Source organism: Channa argus, chromosome 24, assembly GCF_033026475.1.
Source record: "Channa argus isolate prfri chromosome 24, Channa argus male v1.0, whole genome shotgun sequence".
In the NCBI taxonomy this organism is placed as follows: domain Eukaryota; kingdom Metazoa; phylum Chordata; class Actinopteri; order Anabantiformes; family Channidae; genus Channa; species Channa argus.
Window position 1 is genome coordinate 7,337,023 of NC_090220.1, and position 22,049 is coordinate 7,359,071.

At 38.0% G+C, this 22,049-nt stretch overlaps 1 long non-coding RNA gene across 2 annotated transcripts in view; it reads left to right on the forward strand.

Annotated features, from left to right (window-relative positions):
• The first annotated feature begins 851 nt into the window (after window positions 1-851).
• LOC137109125 (uncharacterized) overlaps window positions 852-22,049 on the forward strand; it is a 43,894-nt gene continuing 22,696 nt past the window's right edge. Inside the window, exon 1 of one of the 2 annotated variants that reach the window (XR_010912272.1) lies at window positions 852-1,418. This is a non-coding gene — a long non-coding RNA (uncharacterized lncRNA). The remainder of the gene's footprint in view (window positions 1,419-22,049) is intronic. The other variant, XR_010912271.1, reaches the window with a different exon arrangement.

The following is a 22,049-nucleotide window of genomic DNA, read 5'->3' on the forward strand; positions in this document are numbered from 1 at the left end:
TCTTTATATTGATCTGTATTAATGCAGGTCATAATGTCATGGGGGAAAAGTCATGGGGGCTAATTTTCTAAAAAGAATACATAAATAATGAAATAGATGTAAAGGAAGTTCACTATAAGGCTCAACAAGTCAGCATGGTAAATGTACGGAACATTAAGGGCATGATTCTATAATGTAAGTGCAAACTACCTTTGAGTCTCCAGTATTGTGGCACATTTCCATACCACAACTTGTTCAAATTAATTCAGTAAAATATCTGATTTAGCACGCCACCACAAATGAACAAAATACCTCCACTAAAAAGAATTAAAGAATTATTAAAGAATATAAAAAGCGAATAATATGGGTCATTTAACTTAATATTCTATTCCCAGAGCAGTGTAATAGAATTATTTTGTGAGGGCAGCCATTGTGTGTATTAACAGCAGTGAGTGTTACACTGATTATGACTTTTTACAGTGGTGTAAATGTCCCATAGTATTATCTCTGTCAAGTGGCTGCCCGGGTATGGTTATGTGATCTCGTGGGGCCAAGCTGGCCCCACATATTTAAGTATACACAGACACAAGTAAGCTCCCCCCGGCTCTCCTGCACACACACACACACACACACACACACACACAGTGTCTGACCTAGGGGTCAAGGTGCAGTGACTCTCAGGGTTGTCTAACTGGGCCTCTTGAAACCCTTGCCTTGCATTCCAATGCCAAAAAGGAGGGGGTTGTTGTAGTCAGGGTTATTACCAGAGAGAGAGAGCGAGAGACAGAGAGAAGGAGTGATATAGTGAGCGAAAAAAAGAAAGGGTAAAGGGGGAGTGGTGGGGGTAGAATGAAGCTGGAAGGTATTATGCACTATTTCCTTGCCTTCCTAGAAGCTCGTGCTTGTTCCCTCCCATTCAGCCAGCAGAGTTCTACAACCAAGTAAAGGAAATGCTGAAAACTTGAACCTGCTATTCTCCAGCTGCCTCGGCCCTCTAACTAGCTCAGTTGTTCTCTTTCCTTGCCGTTCCTTGTGCATGTTTCTCTTGCTCTCACTCTCTGTCTCTTTATCTCTCTCCCACCCTTCCCCTGCTTGTCTCTCTCTCTCTTTTTCTCTGGGCTGTGTGTAAGAGGATCACTTTGTTTCCGTTGCCTTTTTCCGCGGTGCTGCAGACACACATTGAGTAGAGGATTGGATTTAAGGAGATACTGACGGGGGTGCACAGCTGCAATAGTCCCCTCCATCTCAACACCAGGACTAATGGCCCCCCTCTCTCTCCCTCGCCCCCTGTGTGTTTGACTCTTCCTCTGTCGCACTCTCTGCTTCTGCCTCTTGGAGGGGTGGGGGTGCCATATGGGAGCACCGAAAAATGGAAGTGGATCGGAGAGAAACAAGAGAGGAATCTTTCATTCTTGAGCTTGAATTTCGGGAACTCGGTGGTAAGTGTTTCTCTCTTTCTCTCACAGCACTTTTTTGGAAGTTTCGTGCTCCCAAAAGAAGCCCCATATGCCTGGATTACCAGCAGTGTGTTTGATTCTTCTTTTGAAACATGTTCTCAACTGTTACGTCTTTGGAGTTTTTATTGTTTGATTCAGAGCATAAAAATGAATCCTAATTTTTCTACTGTTTTCTTATTTGTTTAAGTTCATATTTAATATTTAGTATTCATTTATGAGTTGTGGTATAATGAGGGTGTTTTTGTTTCTGAATTTGTAAGTTTTGATGGTCAAGGTGGAGCAATAAGAGAGGTGGAGGGGAGGCTGCCTGGGGGAAGGGTATTTTTGATGGGTCAAAGAGAATAGCACTTGGCATAAGACAAGTACAATGACTCTTGAAAACTTTTTAGTATAACATTGTCACTGGGAAACATTTTTGTAACTGCTGCATGTTTCAGCTGACTTGCTGTGAAGGCTTTTATTTGGCTCATACAATTGATCAGTTATTCAGTGGTTACACTTTTATGAGCTGGGAATTTTTTAATGTGGGTGGAGTGCAGCTTTGAGACGCTGAGCATCGAAGTTTTGCTTATCATCACCCTCGCCACCTAAAAAACAGTTTTCTTACTGTTCTGATATATATCGCTCTTTACAAAAACAACAGCAAAGTTACATAAAATATCAAAGGTATGAAATGTGTTAAATACTTAAGTTTTGATGAGAACAATCTGACAAAACTTTCAGACTCCAAGTGCACATACTCTAACATTCTGAGGACTAGGATTTGATCAAGATTTAATAAGTGCAGGATAGTGAGCTTTATGAATTGTGAATTTGTGGATAGTGCTATTAGATTTTGCAAATTTTGAGTAATTGGTTCATGTCTTTAGAGTTTTGAAAAAGATTTTGGTGGATGTTGCTGCTAATGATAACTAATGAATTATTGCACTCTTAACTGAACAACTCCAACATTTGATAAAAGACAGCTCTTGGGAACTGGCCTTACATATAGATGTCAAATCTTCCCTGCTAGCTGTATTGGTATAGAACACGGTAAATGATACAGTAAAGTTAGTGATGAAGAATTGTTTCAAGAAATTTTTATTCTAACAAAAAATTAATAATTGATATTAGTTCATATTTTGGTAATATTTATGTCATTGACTAGTGTGCAAAGACATAATTATTGCATACAGATTATTGCATACTAATTGAACATCTCTCTAATTAAACATGAACAATAGAAAGCAATGCCCCCCTAGCAAACTTTATGTAAACTTTTCTTTCATTTAAATGCTCCTATCACTTAACAAGTGTTTTATGTTTGTGCTATTGACTCACCATGTATGATGACCATACTATGAATGGTCTTTTTACTGCCAAATAAAACATATTTGCACCCAAATTTAACGGTAAAGTCTGGGAAATAGGCTGAGGTAAAAAAGCAAGTATATCTCCTTTTATGGAGTTGTAGAACTTCAGAGCTGAGATTGATGTGTCTCACCTTGATGGTTCATTGGCAGTCTGAGGTTTTGACCTGTTTGAGGAAAATCAGAAGCCATGTCTCCGACTAACTCTTTCTGAGCCTCCCTCGCTCTCTTCATTCATTAGACACCTCAGTAACATGCCAATAAAGTGTCTTGACCAGCATTAATGGACTTGTTCATCCTGTGACAATTGGCTTTAAAGCTAATTTTTTAAGGGATGATAAAAATTTGTTGTGCCTCTCTAAATTTATTTTTGGTTTGATTTCTGTGCAGCATAGGTTCTTTAACTGATAGTATGCGGAGGAAGCTTTGTTGGATTTTAGTCACTACTACAGCTCTTTTATAAATACACTGTGTCTACTGCAGAATCTAGTTCTCTATTTTGAGAATGTGGGTCACAGTCTAGTGAAGAAGCAGAATTGCACACCTTCCTAATGAGGACTTGTGAAGTTACTGTCAAAAAGTTGTGTCCTTAGTAGAGGAGGTTTTTCTTTCAACTTCAGCATTGTAAAGTCTAAATGCATAGCAATAGAAATTGCCTGCGCAGTACTTTGAAATAAGTAGATGAATTTGGGGATTACTCTTTTTGATCAAGACCTCTGTGCTCTGTTTCCTTTTATCTCAGAGTCATCATAAGACTTTTCTGTGACACCTTGAGCCCCAGAATATGTATTTGTGTGTATCGACAAATATATTCCCGATGCAGTCCTATTTATCCTCTACACTATATGCAGTAAGGCATTGTTAATCGTGAAATAAGGCGTTCTTGGTATATAATAAAAACAAGAAAATTTCAAAATTTCTAAACTAGTAGTAGTACAGGTATTTTGTGGGTCAAAGCACATGATATGATACAGGTTATTGTGTCATCATGAGCTCGGGATTATTTGGTCTTTTGGTCTACAGATGATCTAAGTTGTTTGTTGTACTTTATGCCAGGTGAAGACATGTTGTCAGATAACCTGCCTGACCTCCACAGCCAATTTTAGCCTCTCCCTCATTCCTTCCCCGGTTATAAATTAGCCCAGTTGTTGTTTCCACGCAGTGAAAGGAAAAGCTCACTTAGTAGCAGTGATTTATTAGTTGTTAGCCTGCTGCTGCCATGTGAATGGCAGAAGTGCCACTCATGATGAAAACAGAAACTCTGAAAGCAAGCAGGATCTGACCGGTTCAGGAAAAATGCATAGTTTACCTTACCTTTAGCATTTAGTCCAAGGATTTTTTTGTGGTTTAAAGAACTAACATTTAAAAGTGCTACAATAAAAGTAATGCAATATGATGCATTATAGAAACATATAGGAATATATCTGTAGCAGTCCATACTCCACATAATTTGTGTAATAGTTTATTCTAATATAGATATTGACCCACAGTGAAACTACACATAGGATTGTAGAGGTACAATTAAGGCAGTTTTGGGTTACATGAAATTGGAATCTCAGTTGTTAGCTTCTGCCCCCAAAAGAACATTTTGTGTTTTCATACCTGTTTGTCTACTTGCCTATGCCTTAAGCATATTACATTTGTCCTGATTTATTCTGTGGCACTTGTGCAAAATTTAAAGGGCAAAAAAAAACAGGTTATGCTTTATACATGTCGAGTCATGTGAATATTCAATGAGAAGAGAAAGCCAACTTTGTAAACATTGTCCAATCACAACCTTAATGCAAGTAAGATAGCTTTGTTAAGATCTTTGTGTGACACGTACAAAAATCTGAGTATTGCTGTAGTCAGTTTCTGATCATTTTACCAGAGTGCATGTAAACACAATGATTGACAAGCATGCCAGTTAAAGTCTCAACTTCATTTAAACAACAAATGTTTTGAAGAACAAACCTCTGACCTTCAAGTTGATCATGAATTCTACGAGAGGCCCTTTCTCATATGAAGGTGAAGAAAATATGAGGTACTCTTAACGACACACCTCAGTTCTTTGGTTACTGTAGGCAAATCACAAACATGTGTTGCACTCGTGAGACTGGCCTATCTGCAGAGTCTCTCATAGAGTTTTGCTGACTTGTGTGAACACACACTGTTAATGTGTATTTGTGCTATTCCAGGAAGAAATATGATGTGAGTAGTTTGGAGAAGAACTTCTCCAACAATGCATCTTTTCATCGACACTAAAGAGCTCTTAACCCTAGAGGCAAAGAAAACAGTAGCCTGATTGACTACATCTTATCTCAGTACTCCTCTCTCTTTTCATTTTAGACTGAAGGTAGGAGTAAGCTTAGATGGTGACTGCTTCATTATAGTGGTAATATGCTACACTAAGCTGAGAGTGCATGTAGCCTCAAGATGGAAGCCGAGGTCACATTTGGATGGTCCAACCCCAAAATGAATGTACAACTTTGCCTGTCATGAGATGGGAGAAGCTGTTCTGCTGTGCATGGAACCAGTAGTGTCGGGCCTTATCAGCATAATGTGCCATTTCAACCTGGGTTTATTTTCCTTGAATTGTGTTCTCTGGATTAGGTTGTTCACAAATATATGACCTAATTAAAGATTACATCATGAGAGGGTTTGCCACCTGACAAGGTGTGCAAAGCATGAAGCATGAACTATGTATGTAATCTATGGTAATTAAGTAAACTGGTTGAAATGATTTTCCTGATGCAATAAGCAACTCAACTAAGTGAAATCGTGAGGATGAGATGAGGTTTGTTCAACTTGCGACCCCTAAAAGCTATGCTGATTTTCAAATTGTATGCATACTCTTGGATCATTCCTTGTTTTTGTGTGCTATGCTGATAAAAAATGAAACTGAAATTTGTTCCTACTGATTTGAGCCATAGCTACCCACATCTTAGCAGTGCTGAGGCTCAATTCACCGAGGTGCTATAGTGCGTGGAGCTTTACACCAGAGACATGAGGATGACCAACACCATGAGTGTTTTAATGTATTCTCTACAAGTATTTGAAACAGCTGAAACTTTATTAATATAATGAAATAAAGTCCTGACTTTATGGACTATTAAGAAGACTTGATGAATAGTACCAAGGGCAGATGGATGCAAGATGTCATTGAACAGTAAGATAATGATGACAGATGATATGCATCATAAGTTGAATTGAATTATTAATGACTTGAGCTGAGGCTTGGGCTGTGCTATTGATAAATAACACAGATGTTTAGTGTTCATTGTTTGCTGTAACAAACTAATACCCATGGCTACATTTTAAATTTAAGCTTTTATTACCTTATGAATAAGAACAACATGTGGTTCTTTAACCTTAAAGCAATATAAAAAAAGAAAGATATTGAAACTAGGCAGCTGAGTTGTAGCTTGCATGCATGCTCACGCACACATAGACACAAACACTCACCACACAGCATTGAATTTGAGCACAAATGGCCCCCAATGGGTTGGTTATAAAGGGGGTGATGTCATGTCTGTGATTGAGACTTTGTGTCCCTCTGCCAGTGATCCATTTCTTATCCAGCTGTCCCCATTGATACAAAGCGGAGTGAAAGAAAGAACGAACAAAAGGAAGTAAAAAAGAAACAAAATCAGTGGAATTGGATATTTATTTTTATTTTTTTTATACATTCTTTCTTATACCAAGGCAAGTTTATATTTTCCATTAACTGTTCTTGTAATTAGTTCAAAGTGATAAGTCCAAACTTGCTGCTGAGTTTTGGTTGCTTAAACATTTTATTTCAAAAACTGCTGATTTTGTTTTGTGTTTTTTGCATCCCATTTTCCTGTTATTGCATATAAGTCATTATCTTATTTTAGGTTTCATCAATATTAGAGCAATTTATTTTGAACAGTCGCCTGTGTCTCAGGTCAGGAGATCATAAACAATTTGTCTGCTTGTCTTTGAGCTGACAGGAGCAAGTGAAGAGGATGCAGGGCGTCTTTGTGGAATCAGCTATGCAGGCGTGTGTGTTGGTCCCAGTGTTACCAGCCACATGACTCTATACACCATTTTAAACAGGTCGGCCTCTTTAACCATCTTAGGTCCTTGGTGGTCACACAGATGTGGGGGGAGGGGTTGGGGGCATGGGGGAGGGGAGACTATGCAGAACCCAGGGGCACACTGGGAAATGGCTCCCATATATTTAGTATTTCCTCTTTGAGGGCAGTCTGGTGTGGTGCAGCAGGGTTGTAGCGGCAAAGCTGCGATGCGAGGAGGGGTGGAGGGGGATAATGCAGACACAATGGGCTAAGGCAAACATTAGGAGTGAGACAAAGGACACTCCACTCAGGTCACAGGGGGGGCAACTCTTCCTATTATCTGAGGGAAGTGATCTTAACTGAGGGACTTTTTAAACCTATCAGCAAATTAGTGCTATGCTGAGTTGCTGTTGTGCATTGGGTCATGATCAAAGCCTTGACATTGTGTCTTTTTATAGAGAAAGGCTGTAAAGCATAGGACAGCAAATCAAAACACAATACAACATGGGGCTGGGGCACTGAGCATACTATCATGACCACGTTATCATTGTCACAGCGAGGGTATTTGACTTATGAGAAGCAGCAGATCAGTTCTTTCTCATCTACATTAAAACTCAAACCCCCATATGTCATAGGGTCAACTGAGGCGTCCTACACAATGTATATTCATGTCTGTTTTAAATTAAAAAAAAAATACACAGCATCTCAGTAGCTCTGTACTTTTCTTGCACCACAATTTTATGCAATGATTGTAAAGAATTACCCTTTACATTTCAGCGACCTTGTAAAATATGACCATAGATTTGTCTGTAATTGTGATTTCATTTATTATCATAAAATAATGGATTTTATTCTTTTATTCTATACACACATTCATATATACATGTGTGTGTGTGTGTGTGTGTGTGTGTGTATATATATATATATATATATATATATATAGCAAGGCACTTTACAATAACATGTCAGAAAAAAATTATCTTCATGATGTTTTTTTAAATTGCTTGTTTTGCTGCATGGTCAGTAGTCCAAAAAAACTTTAATTTTCAGTTTACGCCTTCCTTAATATAAAACAGAGAAAAGCAATCTTGATATTGGAGAAAAAGGAAACAGAGTGTTTGACATTTTTTCCTGGAAACTGGCCTTGAAGATTAATCAATTTAAAGCATCTTAATAAATTTCTGTCAAACGACTAATCGTTTAATTGACTTATCATTTTAGCTCAATAATCCACTGTAGCGCCCAGATGCGGGTCAGCTTTTAGCATTTCTATTAGTTAAACGGCCTGTCGAGTTGTCCTCTAATTTATTATTTGAAAACAAGGTGTCAATTACATGGTAATTACACCCTCTTAAAGATACTGCTTAACTGCCAGACATTATGGACATTTATGTTGTTGGCCCTTAGTAAACATACAATTTACTTTCGGGTTGTGTAGTCACTAAGAAAGAGTGTCCACAAAATAATTAACCATTCAGCATCAGAAAAGGATAAAGACTTAACAAACCGGTAATGAGAAAAACTAGAGACCAAAGGTAGGCAGGAAGACGAGCAAAACTCTATTTTAGGAATCTTTAAAATAGTGCAAACATATGTCTATATATTCACATATGGTTGCCCAACTGTGTGTGCAATTTTTTTTGAAACCCTATGCGTGTTTGTGTGACTGAAGGGCCATTATGGGACAGGCTTTTAAGGGAGATCTGGGAAGTGGAAACCTAATACTGCCTGACTGCTGCTCTTGTGTACATGAACCCCACAGCTGCTCGAGAGAGAGAGAGAGAGAGAGAGAGAGAGCGAGAGAGAGAGATAGGGGAAGAGAGGAACGAGGGGGAGAAAAAGGGAAGAAGAAGGGAGGAGGGGATAGAAGAGAGTGTGGTGCACTCAGTAATTAGTTGTCTGGTTTTGTATTGACCAGTCTGGTGCTTAGGCCTTTGGGGACTGTTAAATTTGCTATTGAAACTGAAAGGATTATGCACCCAAAAGAAATTAAACAGGAGCAATGAATAGATTGCGAGACACATGGTGAACTACAGTTTTTTTTTTTTTCCTTATACTTCTTCCAGTGGGCTTAACTCTTCTTTAGTTGGACAAGATAGTATTTTACCTGCCAGAAATGTCTGCATTTCATGTTATAGGTAAATTGAAAAATGCACTGCAGGGTCATGACAGTTTTATGTAGTGATAATGACACCCCATTTTGAGACTAACCCATTAAAAAAACAAAACCCTTTTTTGCCCTTTGCCAACTGTCAAATCTAGAATCCTTGCTGGGGTCTGTTTAATAAATGGAGACAAAATCCAAATCATTTCCGCATGTTAGCTGTTGAAGGGTGTGATGTCGCAAGGGTGTAATGAAATCTGTTTGTATGTAGACGTGGTGATTGTAAGCGGGAATTGATGTCTCCTGCCTGGACCGCCCAGAGGGAAGAGAGATTTGTGTCTCTGTTTACTCCTGCTGAGGTTGGTCGTACTTATTACAGTGGGTAAAGTCAGGAGGGAACATCCTCCACATGCCTGCAGAGGCATACTGCCTGAAGAGGCTGTATAGTCTTTATATCAGCATCCAGCATGGTCAAACTGTGGTCTGTCTCCCTCTGTCACCAGTTCAGTTTCTTTTAAGGGGAGTGTAGAGACAAAAAGAGGAAAAAAAAACCTGCTTCAGACCAAAACGTAACACAATCCCCTTGTAATGACTTCCAGCGTCTGTTAAGCAGGCCAGCGCTTTGGGGAGAGTTTTCAAAAGGTGCCTGTAATACGAAGGATCTCTTGCTTCAGTGAGTTAATATTAGCCTCCATCTGCATCAAGCATTTGAACCTGCTGAACTGTGAGCTTCGAGTGTATCTAGTGGATGATAGAGGGGTGATGTCATGTTTTCTCTCACTGCTTGTGTAGCTGGCAGCGGCCAGAACGCTGCTGGAGAGGGTTGCACACTATGACTCAGTCAGGACGAGAACAGCCCAGTGGGACAGTGCCCAAAAACTGGGATAAAACAGAGTCTCTTTTTTTAACCCTGTTGCCACAAAAATCCAAAGTCTCTGTTTGTGTGTGTGTGTGTGTGTCAGAGAGGTTTTTGTTTGGTCTATGATTGTGTTTTGACATGATGATTTAAAATCTTGTACTAGCATTGCATCTTTGTAATCTGTTAGAGGCTCTTGTAACTTTTTGATCCGGATTGGAGTAAGCGCTCTTTGTAGATAAGACATAAGCAATCTGGTTGAGATCCCCCTTTGTGATTACCACATCATAACTACAGGAGGGTCTGTGCACAGGTTGTCTCTGGGCTGATGGTAACCAGGCTAGACTGATGTCTGCAAATGGAAATAAATCACTTCTGTAATATGGAAGAAGGTATAAGTGTATTTTTTTTCAACTATGTCAGGGTCAATGAAACATACATGTTTTTCACAGTAGTTATCACAGCACAAAACTATGTGCCAAACGCCAATATAGCGGTATAGTCAAACTTTGTTGAATCAGGTTCTTCAGGTTGTGTACACTGTAAATCAAAGCTCTCACAGTAACTGGTACAAGTATCACCTGTGTCTAACAATTTACCAGGGGAACCAAAGGCTCTGCTCTCTTGTTGCTTCTTGTTAAATAAAAACATACATGCACATCTGGTTGTATCACAGTGATTAGCAGTGACAGATATTTATGAGTAGCATGATTGACTGTGCTTGAGACCTCAAAATTAGTTTAGCGGACCCCAGTTTTAGTCCCCAAAAGGGGACAAAATCAGGAAAAAGGAAAACAAAAGCCTAATGAGGCAAAGCTGGAGTCAGAATCATTGCCAAGGACTTTGGACTCACTCACTCACTATAATCAAAATAGTCAAAAAAGCAGGCTCTGCATTGTAGAGGTTGAATTTGACTTTGTTTGGGCCTTGTTCATGACTGCTATTGACTACTTTTTGTTTGCTTTTTGTTTTGGTAATTGTAATTTGATATACAGATTACTGGTGATACACATGAACAGTGAGAACTGCTCTTCACATGAGAGTGGTCCCTTTTGTGTTTTTTGTTTTGCAACTGTTTTATTAGCATCACTGTAATTCCCTTAAATGGTGCATGATTGCATTCACATTTTTTTTTATCAAAATATACACACATGCTTTGAGTGTATTAAATTCCCTTTCAGTTTTTCTTTATTTTTAACTGGACAACCAAATAAATTTGATATCCAGGGAAACCAATAGTGGAAACACAAATCGCTGTGTTAATTGTTTTTGTTTTATGCACACATACAGTACAGGTATGCAGGGATCAAATGCCTTGTCAATCACAGCAAACACTAGAACACAATGAAGGAACGCAAATTCAATTTAGACACAAGTGTGACTATAAGACGTTCTTACAAAAACATGACTGAATTTAAAATGTTTTGATTATCTTCGTACACTGACTTAGAGCTAAGATGTTCACACATTACACAAGCAGTAAATGGTGCTTAAACATTATCTGACACATGGTCCAAACTGTTGCCCCTAACCTGGTTTGTTTCTATTCCTCTGTTGATAGCCACACCTGGCTCATTCTTTCGGTGCAGTCACCCAAATCCTTGTTTCCTTAATGGTGGCTAGAATTCGAACAAATCTGGCTGAGATATCTAAATTAAACTGGTTCATCTCTGAAAAGGTTTCTAATTTAACTTGCTCACTCCATGTTGGCATCCCCACTAGCACTTTGCTACATGTTCAATTCAGTTAACTTCAACTGAATTGGTTTTAACACTCTCTTTCTTTGTTTTACTAGTGTTAATCTGGTATCATAGCGGAAGTCCTAAACTTTATTAATTAATTAGTTTAATGCAAAATGGGGTGGCTGTAAGTCTGTTGATAGAGCAGTCATCCAACAACTATAGTGTCGGGTTGGTTGCTGGTTCCTCCTGGCTGCATGTCAAAGTGTCCTTAGGCAAGACACTGAACCTCAAGTTGCTCCTAGTGGTTCAGGTAAGCAACTCTGTGGCAGAATGCAAAGGCAGGCTTTGGGGTCCTGGTTCTCACCAGTATTAACAAACCTAGCTGCCTGTGCTCCCCCCCATTTAAGGGGTCTCTGTCTCCTCGCCCTTCATGTCTTGCGGTAATAGATGGCCTCATTGATCTGGGTTTGAACCCACCTTTAAACCGCTAGACAGGACTGGGGTTTGTCTCTGGCCAAACAACGTGAATGGAACAATAGTAGCATGTGACACTGTCTGTCTGACTGTTTGAAACACATGTATAAACACGTGATGGTGTGATCAGCCTGCCAGGTAGCAGAGAGACAATGCAGGACAACCAGGGTATGCAGCCCTGTGCTGTTTGTTCATTTTTCCTCTCATTTCTTTTCAGTCTACTGCTGTTTCTCCTGGCTTCATGTTTTTAGGGGTATTTGATGTGTATGTTCGTGCATCACATTCATTGCAGTTTCTAAGCTTCCTGCTGTTTCCCTTTCAGAACAAACCCTTTGTCTAGCTGTCTCTCGCTGGGATGGGGATCTGTTATAATATATTTGTCCATTTATGATTAAGGTTTCTCTGCATATATGTATGCAGTTGTTTTAATTTATGAGCTGGTAGTAACATTGACCTTGACTGAATTTGATTGACTCTCGACAGAAGATAGAAAGAATTGTGTTTTTCAATTATTTATTATTACATTTAATTTTTTTTTATGGTGACAAAATTTCTGTTATTTGCCAATTGGAGAGGATTTAAAGTTGTCTTTGCAATATGTATTTTTTTCACCCTGTGATTCCTTCCTGGGACAAGGATCTTGCTTGTTTTTTGTTTTGTTTTGTTTTTTCTTTAGCATATTCCACATTCATATGGAAATAGGGGGCAGAGGAGGGAGAGAATCTCACATCAAGTTGATCTGTTCATGAATAGCTGCCAGTGTTTGGACTGACCCAGAGCTGGCTTGAAGGCACTGCCGAGCCTCTGCCTTCAGACGACAGAGCTGGGAGTCAAGCACATTTTAAGCTACAAGACACCCATGTATATGCCCTGATATACATACCTATACTAAAGTTAAAAAGCAGATGCTCATAATTGTGCTCACACAATTATACACTGTTGATACACTTGATGCACATCAAGCACTGTCTGATTCTCTGTCACTATCACATGTATAAAAACAGCCAGCCTTGATAAATCCCAGGGAGAGGCCAATGTTGCCAGAATACTCTCTATTTTCTTAAATCTTTTCTTTTCTCAACCTCTCACTTCCCTCTTTTGCCTGTTAATACTGTCACAACCAAATGATGGTGCTGTGCTTTTAAAGAAAAACGGAAGTTTGACTCTTAGGTTGAATTTATGCTTTTTTGTCAAATAATAAAGTCTATAAAATCTAAAGAGCACTCCATGGTAGGCTTTTATTTGTTACATTATTTCATTACATTTAACAATGAACTTATATTTAATTATTTAAGTGTGTATTTATCTGAATTTGGAAAGAAAAGAAAGCAGTTTTGGAATCTTTATCATTTATAACTAGAATAATTGCAGAGATATGCATTTTAGTGTAAAACTGGAAAGTTTAAACTTGTGAGAAAAACAAAATAAACTAAATAATATTCAAAAAAAATTTACCTTTTTTTTGGTTTTGTGTGAGCAGATAAATACTTTAATAAAAATATTAAAATGCTGGATTCCCACCTTGTGAATGCACTGGCCTTGGTAGGATTAAGATAATTAGCTTTTTCTATGCTGTCTGTGAATTATTATTGTATTTGAGGAGTCCCGTTTCTAATAAATTTTGAAAGTGTTTCCTTCTTGAGCATCTGATACAATGGCCCTCCCAGACCGGACTGCTGCGGTTGGATCTAGCAGCAGGGATCCATCAAACAAGATTTGTCTCGGTGGATATGCTGGTTTTGTCCTTCAGGATTATAGCCCACCACGCATATTTAGCCCTAGTCTCTGTTACTTTTTCTTTTATACATCTAGTTTCCAACAGTGAGCCTGTGAAGTTTAACTTTTGTAAAATAGACCTTTTTTGGTTTGGATTTCTTCTTAGGCTTTTCATAATTATCTCTTCATTTAGTTTTTTCTAATGATTGAAACATTTAACAAAATCAAGATACACAACTCAAATAAATTGTTAGTAGATTAAAAAGTCCAAAAAATGAATTTCTCACTCAATTTAATACAATGCCACAATATTGTTCAAAGCATACAGCATTTCAACTTTAATATTTTTATTTCACAAAGATTGCAGTACTTGTTATACGTGACAATTTTTCAAAATTTAACTACTAAATAATAATAATATAAACTATTAAATATATTGAAGCATGTTAAAATATAACAGTATTTTTTTTGACAAATTGCCTTTGTAGAATTTGTTTAGAATTTATTTATTTTTTTTATTTTATTTGAAGGTTTATGTTTGCCATTTTTCTGATGATTCTTTCAATGCATTTTTTAAATTCATACATACAATTCAGTCACAGTATATTACACAACAAACTAAAAGCATGTTATGTCATCCTTTATCTTACAAACAAAAGTGTCCAGTCTTCGTCTATAAAAAGAGCAGCGCATTGCAGGAGGGCCTCAGTGTGTGTGTGTGTGTGTGTGTGTGTGTGCTGTTTTGTCTCTCCATTAGTGGCCATTCAAGAGACAATGAGTTAGAGAAGCAGACGATGGGCTTGTTAACACACAGGCATTAGTGAATCAGTGTGTGTCTTTGTGAGGGAGGGGACACTCCTCTAGTGTTATGACGGGAGTCTTTCACCGACGATACACTCCACTCAAACACCACAAGTGTCCAGCTACTGAATAGGGAGGATTTGTTGCTCTACACCTAATTAAACTGTGCTTTGAGTAGTGGTTATGGTGAGGGGCCCTTTGTTCCAATTCACCTTCTAAAGCACCTTCCAAAGCTTAATGTTTGACTTTGGTGACAGGGATGGTGCACGCCTGTACCAAGCTTTCATATACACTGATCATAGCTCTTCACACTGTTTGTGATCTGCAGGGGCAATGTTGTATTTCATCTCGTTGAGGTTGAGGGTTTCTTAAGATAATCCTTTAGTCATTATTAAAAAAGACCTATTTAATTATGTTTTCATATTCCAAAACTTCATTTTAATAATTCGTCAGGACTTTTAACACATTATCGAAATGTAGATAATATAGTAAAGATGTTTTGGATCGTCTTAGTATTGAGAATTTTGAGCAGGGATAACTCCAGGGGGTTTAGGAGATTATGATGCCCCTTGTGCTTTGTGCTGCAGCCTATGGGCTTGACCTGTGGGAGGGAGACACATGCCTTTGTGGCCCTGAGATGGGACAACAGATCGTGAGTTATGGTCTCTTAGTTTTATCAATTCAGATTCTTGTGTTTTTCATCGAGGTTAGTGTTAGACCGATCTGTCCGTGTGGGAATAGACTGGGATGGTAGTTTTCTTTTATTAACATTTAATTTAGGCTTTCCTGTTTGATCATGGCTACATCGAAACAATTTGTAAAAGCTCCAGTGACATTTGATTTTCTTTCTCAAATGTTATTATTTTCTTTATTTGTGAAGTCTGCAAATTTATTCTTTATTTAAAGGTGCAATGTCTCCAAGGACTTTAAATGTGGATTGGCCATCACCCTGGCAACCCTAAAAGAATTTCATTAGTTTGGATTTTAGGGAATCTTTAGTGTGGCATGATGCTTTTAGGGTTTTTAAAGCCAACCTTGAACATTACTAAATTTATAACATTATGAGGACAACCTAAATGTTTGTGTGTGTGTGTGTTTATATATAATATGATATACAATTATTATTATGATTATTATTGGGCTTTTGTGTAACTAACTAAATTATTTTACTCTTACTAGTAACACTAGTTACAGCAGAATTGACTGTTTCTTTTCCTATGCACAGCTAACATTAACATGAATGGTAGCTGTTCAGACATGTCGCATGTAAGCTGTACTCACACGGATTGCTGGCTGCTCAGTCTGCATTCAGGAAACCAGGACAGGATCAGTTCAGAGATGAGGGGGGAAAAAAATCTAAAATCAGAGAGTGGGAGCTGAAGCTTCTCATCCCTTGCAAACTCTCCCTTGTATTTGGTTAGCTTCGCTGCTTGTAATGATGTGTGTGTGTGTGTGTGTGTTTGTGTGCTGCTCACACTGGGTCGAGTCTTTGCGGCGGTGAGAGTAGACATATTGGAGCTACACTTGGCATTCTGCTGCCACTGCTTCCAGGAAGGATGATGGTGATGATGGGACACTGGCTTACTTGTATATTCCAGGGAACTTCTGCCAAGGCTGTTGTTTAGGTGTGTGTGTGTGTGTGCACGAGAGAGCTGCAGAGACAGTGAGTGGTGAAAAGATATTCAGCACTCTTCTTTGTTGTCTTTTAATAGATTTCTGCTGTACTCCTCATTTAGTTTTAATCAAAACGTGGTTTGCCAGTGAGAACGATACCAGATCAGTAAATGTTGCGTACACTGTGTTCCACTCCACTGCAGTACACGGAGATATTTTAGGCTTATAAAAAAAAAATCATAGTGCATCAAAGTAAATTCAAGATTTTATTCTGTATTTATTTTACCATGTGGTATTTTGAGACACATTGAAGAGATAAGAAGAATTTGGAATTGGTTCACAGAGAAATTATTTTTCAGAAAATTCTTCTCTATTAGATTTTATACCTTGTCGTGCACAGAGCAAAGCATTTTCTAATTGTATTTTTTATATTGTATATTTGTAAAATATTTGCTCATTCCAGTTTTTATATGAGACAGGAAGGTTGAGTGTGTCTTTGTGGTACATTTGGCCGACTTGTCCCTGTGAATGTGTTGTATAAAGGTTCAGTCAAAAGCCCCCTCCCACCCTTCCAATTTTGCTTTTGTCCTTATTGAAATCAGTCAGCTCTGTCAAAACTGCTTTGTATTCTGCTTTATTTTAAACTTTTTTTTATACTCTTCATATTTTGATATTTCCATTTAATAATAAAATGTATATTAAACAATTACACATCATGTTTTCTTTTCTTTAATATTTTTATCATCATCTAAATAGTTTTAATTTATTTATTGTTCTAACAATTTCACAGATATGGTGGTTTTAGGGTATATTACTATAATAATAATAATAATTTGCAGCAATTATGTGGAATAACATTTCTTATAAATCTTCATGAAGCAGTTTCTCATGTTATAACCTTTTAGAATAAACTTATAAATTACATAAATCCTAATGATGAGTGTTTGCTACAGGGCTTTTGTTGTTTTGTGTCAACATTGTTTTTCTGTTTGTTTAGTTACATCATTTATTTGCACATAAAGCCACTTTTTCTTGAACCAGCGGCAGACCTCCTGCCGCAGGCCTTTGGGTTTGTGCTTCTTGGATGTGGGTTGTGGTCATAGCAGTATTTTCGGAGGCAGGCCTGGTACTCACTGTGGGAGCAGCCTTGATTGTTAAGCAAACACAATGCTTTTGCCTTCTTACTTCACTGGTTCCTTTGCTTTCCTTCCTCTGCCTTTGAATTTGCTCTTTTTCTGCCCTGTTTTGTCCCCCTTTCTGCCCCCTTTGATCGGCCCCTGCCTGGCAACTTATCATACGGAGCATGGGTGCTATAATTTCTCTTTGCTATCTTTGCTTTTTAAATTTGATGGAAACTATAGAATTTCTTATTTGATTACATCTTTTATTATTTTTTGTCACTTTTTGTTGTTCTCATTATACATCAAGGAAAATTAAAATATAATTATTTACGCCTGGTTGTTTTAATGAACTGGATATTTATAATGTTTTAATTTTAACTAAAATATTTAAAATTATTGACAGGTTCGCCTATCAGTAATTTCGGTCTATTTACAAAATTTTATGATTAAATAGACAATAAATGGCTAAATTTAAAGAAATTTAAAACATACTAGTAATACATTTTTCTAATTTCTTTAAAGAGATGTTTAAAATGAAGTAGGTGATGAGTAACAAAATCAAGTGACAATTAACCACTAATGATAAATCATAAATGCTTTATGAAATAGATTAAACACAGTCACCTTGTGCATGGCCTCATCCCTGTTCGGACAATATTGATATGTTGACATTGATCATCTCACCTTTTTACTGAGGCTCTCGCCTGCCTTCTTTCTCTATCGCCTTGTTAAATGGACCTACAGTACAGTATACTCACCCTTAACCATTTTATTGCGTGAGGTTGATATGTGAACACACATACGTTGTGTTAATATAAACCAATATCACTTAAGCTGTTGTGAAATAATGATTGCATTTAACTTTATTTGCCATGAGTTGACAGATGAAGTTTATTTTGACTTGATATGATAGTTATGGCTATTTAAGTGTGATATTGTATAATTGAAAAGTGATAATTTACATCAGATAATGACTGAGAATGCATTTTAATTCTCTTTATAAATAATAATTTTCTACCATAAACAGCAGTTTTTAAAATTCGTTAAAAAAACGTTTTTATCTAATATCCATTACTGTCTCATTAACATGAATTCAGTAGTTAATATAAAGGATTTAGATTTATTTTAGAAGTGTAGCAGATGCATTAAATTTGGAATTACTTTACATATTTGAATGAACTGAACATTTTTTCACTTTTTCTGCACACAGGTACAAGTTAGTTAGTAACAATGCTTTACAAATGTAAACCTAAAATTATCAGCTCATAAAAAGTAATTTGAGCAACAATTTCTAAAGATCTTCAAAATAAAAATCTCATTCTTACAAGTAGTGAAAAAAAAAAAACACAGCTTTGGGCCCACAACACAGACCTGAGAAGTGAGAGAAAAAAATGCTTGCTAAGCTATCCGTTTCACACACGCAGGGACAGAAGGTTCGATATTCATTCGATCGATGAATGAAAAGGCACAATGGCAAAATCGGACGGGCCCCTTTTCAAATCCACGTCTCCAATGTCCCCCCCGCCACCCCTTCACAGTCTGCAGTCGCTGGGCGGCTGGTGTGGCAGGCAGAGAGAGAAAGAGAGAGAGAGGAGAGCAAGGGTTACATCAAGGCTGCTCCCTGGACCGTGCAAACAAGTCTAGACCAGTGACCTGTTCAATGGCTCCTTTTGAGGAGTGGGGCAAGTTCGGTCAGAGCAAGGAGAAAGGCAGGCATAGCCTCTTTTCACTGCCGAAGCAGCTCACAGCCCGCGATCGACAGGAGGTAAGGAGGGCCGGGAGGGCAGGCATCTGCTTCCATGGTTACGGGCCGGGTATGGGGACCCTACTATTGAGGAAGCTCCGTTCTCATGCTCCCACAGAGGCAATGTCACGCATTTTAAAAATGCGTCAGGCCGGGGCGAGGACCATATCCACCAGCGGCAGAGAGGCTTATTGAGAGGGGAAATAAAATGATAGCATGTCAGTTTAAGGAAGAAAAAGGTAGGGGGGAGCGCTTTGGGATGGGGGTGGCAGCATGTGCTTGAGAAAGAAAGAAATGCATCACATGATCATGCCAAATCCTAATACAAAGTAAGATATTTTTCTCTGAGCTGCAATGATGTTCTGAAATTTACTGGGACTAAATTTTTTGTTTCTTTTGTGGTGAAATTATATTTTGTGGAAGTCAGTGGCTCAGATGATTTATTCTCGGAGGGAGCAAAGGTCAAGGTTTATGTGCTGAACTCCTTTGTTGAGAGGCAGAGATATCGTCTTAATGAGGATTCTATCCAACCTGCAACTTTTATATTTGAAGAATAAAAGGAGGAAGGAAGCGAGGAAGGAATGGTAACTATGCATTGACCACATTTTTTCTTCTTGCTGGAAATATTTTTTAACAGTTAACTGTTTAATAAACAGAAAACTGTAGCCCACTAAAAATGTAAGTATTCCTAGGCAGGTTTAATAGGTGATTTGTAGGAAACTGTGCATAATTGTTACAATAAACAGGGGTGTGCGTGAGGGGTATGCAAGGCAGATTTGTCGAATGTGAGGAGTGACATCTGTCTGTTTGTTTGTTGATTTGTTTGTGTTTGGGCACAAGCTGTGTGTGTGTATGTGTGTGGGTGTGTGTGTCGAGATGAATGGATGCTTTGGGCTTTTCTTCATCAAGGAGGGGTGTGTTGGAACGTTGAATTTGGTCATGCAGCTGACGCTTTACCCCCTAACACACTCCAAACAGAATGGACAGATGGCCGGCCCTCAGGAAGGGCTTGGGGCGTTGGATGTGCTCTCAGACCGTGGGAAACTCTTTGGCTGACTTCACCTGCTCAGGGAGCTGATGTGACTGGATTAAACAGCAATGAAAGAAGTGAGAAATGAAAACTAACATGGACTCCGGTGCACAAGTCAAGTCAAGGGCAGGCATATTGTCATATCTTGCTTAAGGGAGAAAAATGGGAAAAAGAGAGACCTATAAAAAGACTAGACTATTTTAGTTAAGACTTTTTTTAAACAGCAAACATTTATAAAATATGTTTTGTTTTTTGTGTTTTTTTTTTTTTTTTTGCTTTGCGTGTAAAAGGAGATGGGGTGGATGGGTTCATTCTATTTTTGTGTCTTTGTAATCCTAATTGGAAACAGTTTATCCACAGTTTGCTAGGACATTAGACATGATGTTTGGCCATCTTACTCTCTGCTTTTGATTATCCCTGTCTCAGAGAGACGGCCCCATGCATGCTTTGACTTATTGTTATTAAAAAAGAATGGGGCTGTTTATCAGCCCCATTCTGATTGATGTGAAAATGCATGCACACTTTAAATTCATACTCATAAGAAACCATGGGCTGTGCATTTAATGGGTCATTAATTATCAGTTTGAATGAGCAATAAACTTCTAAATCTAAGATCTATTATTTGTTCTGAAACGTGTTTTGCTCATAGCCGTTAGTTGTGGGAATGTATAAAGATACCACTTAAAGCTGCCCTGACAAGTGTGAAAACCCATTTTAAACCATACAAATTAACTATCAAAAGCAAAAGCCAGACAGGTAGTTCTTCATTCATAAATCAGGATATCCTTCTGTGATATGATTTCAGATTTCAGCATTATAAAAATGTTCATATGTACATTTAAACACCATTAACTCCACTGTCTCAGTTCATATTCTGCATTAATTTGCATTTTATTTCAAGGCTGTAAGTTCCATCATTTCAGCAGGCTCACTTTTAACAGTTCATGTGTTGGGTGCATGCTTAAGATTAGTTACTGATGCAATTACACCGTTCATTTGGACTCACTTTATGATCTATTACATATTCAAGGAAAAAAATACTTTTGCCATTGTTACCATTGTGTGAGTTTACTCTTTCTGGTCTAGCTCTGGCAGAGATTTGGTATAAAATATAGAAAACAACAATTTGCCAAATAAATGTGTGTAGTGGCAAATAATTGCATAGTTGTAATGTTTATGACAGCAGCCCAGGCGTTTCCAAATGTTGATTCATACCCACAAGAATCCCTGATTGCTGCTTCTTTGGGTCCTGTGCTCTCCATAAAATACTCCATTGCAGTTTGGCTACAAAAAGACATTATCTTTCATACAAGTAGAGTGCATAAGAGTTCAATTTGGGTATGAGTCAAGTGCTCTCCAGGGTGTGTGTGTGTGTTGTTTGGATGAGGGGCTGTGGAGAACTAATCAAATGTGGTTACGCGAAGAGCAGTGTAGTCAGTGTTGGACAAGAAATGTGAACTTGACTTTGCAGTGTTTAAGAGACTGTTCAGGAAACAGGTTAGTTGTAGGTTCATTGTGCTTTTCAGATTTAGCCAAAGTTAGATAAAATTGATACGGCTATTACTGCACATTTAAAATTCATTTGCTGCACATTCCCAACATGAGCAGTGGTGTTATATTGTCAACAGGCTTTTTGTTTGATTTTAATGTTCTAAGTTTGATGTTTTTTGTATGGTTGCAGATCTTTGTAACATTGAAGTAGATGGAGCTGGTACTGGACAGTGGACAAACACTAATTGGGTTACTAGAGCTAGTTCCCCAATCACTCATACACCGTGTATAAATACACACTAAGAGACATTTTGTGCTCTGGGCTCACTGACCTGTTCACATCATGGTTTATTTTTATAGCGGTAATTTGCCATTGGCCCGATGGTTTGGTTTCAGAGGCCCACATCATTAATCATGGAGGGCATTACTGCAGTATAATTACACTTTCTCGCAGTGAACCCGCAACATTTCCCGCATGTGCAGTCTCTATCTCTCTCTATAACATAAATACACACACAGGGATTTACTCAGCTGCAAAGTATCCTCTGCACAGGAGACAACAGAAGTGCCTTTCCTATATTGGTCAAATTCTACAGTCCAGTGTGTATTCAG